Raw genomic sequence first — 1,112 nt, 5'->3', positions numbered from 1 at the left:
AGTGTGCTCCAAGGTGCGCACCTCTGGTGTGCTCCAAAGCTCTCTCCAGCTGCGTGCACCTGCCCCGGCCGCGCACCCGGCCCCGCCCAGCTTCGCTCACCTGTCCCGGGCGTCTGGTGCGGAACCTTAGAGTAAGAAACATCACCGTGCACCTTGGCCAACGTGCGCGACTCGACCGAGCGCGCACTGGCCGAGGTGCACACCGATTTCACCTGGGTGCGCGCGCAGCACCTCGGGCGCACCGGGGTGCGCGCACAACGCCCGGGTTGCACCGTGGCCTGTGTGCTCGGGGCGCCTCGGGTGCGCGCTCGGTGTCGCCCCCGCGCGCGCGGTAGTGCGGGCAGCGCACCCCGGCCCGGCCCGGCCCCGACGAGAACGCAAACGGGCAAAAGGTTTATTCAAATAGCATTGCGACGCCCGGCGAAAAACTAAGAAAGGGTGCAACACCGGGACTTCCCGGGAGGTCACCCATCCTAGTACTACTCCGGCCCAAGCGCGCTTAACTGCGGAGTTCTGATGGGATCCGGTGCACTAACGCTGGTATGATCGCACCCGTTATGAGCTTGTCGCAGTGTGTACTTAGCAAACCGCGACCCACGTGCGAATCCACCCCGGCCACCCACCCCCGTCGAGGTGCACACCCTCCCTCGCGAAGTGCGCCCCGTTCGCCAAGTGTGAGCCCTGCCCGGGTGCGCGCACCTTGCTAGGGCGTCGGGTGTGCACCCGGCCCGGCCTACGTGCGTGCACCTGGACGGGGCGTCGTGTGCGTGCAGTGTCCCGTCTGCAACGCGGTGCCCACACACCACCTCGGGCGCAACGACCTGCGCTCACATGTGGGCCGAGTGCACCTTGGTGCATGTTCGGGGCGCCTCGGGTGCACGCTCGATCTTGCCCCGGTGCACCAAGGCGCTCGGTTTGCCCCGGGTGCGCACTTGGTGCAAGGTGGGCACCCAAAATAGGGATCAAGCACCAAAACACAAGTTTCGGGATGCAAAATGGGACCCAAGGACCACAAATGCGTTCCAAGACCCATGATGGGTCCACGAGAACAAAAATGTGTTCCGAGACTTAATAAACAAATATTGGGTTTTAGGAGAAGAAACATGCTCTGA

At 64.0% G+C, this 1,112-nt stretch overlaps 1 non-coding gene across 1 annotated transcript; it reads right to left on the bottom strand.

Annotated features, from left to right (window-relative positions):
- Positions 1-435: 435 nt before the first annotated feature.
- On the bottom strand, positions 436-554 carry LOC131867415 (5S ribosomal RNA). The gene has a single exon (XR_009365972.1). It is a non-coding gene; the product is annotated as a 5S ribosomal RNA (ribosomal RNA).
- Positions 555-1,112: the final 558 nt, after the last annotated feature.

The sequence above is a fragment of the Cryptomeria japonica genome, unplaced genomic scaffold (assembly GCF_030272615.1).
Source record: "Cryptomeria japonica unplaced genomic scaffold, Sugi_1.0 HiC_scaffold_169, whole genome shotgun sequence".
Classification (NCBI taxonomy): Eukaryota; Viridiplantae; Streptophyta; class Pinopsida; order Cupressales; family Cupressaceae; genus Cryptomeria; species Cryptomeria japonica.
The sequence above is the reverse complement of the archived record's forward strand: the minus strand, read 5'-3'. Positions and strand labels throughout refer to the sequence as shown.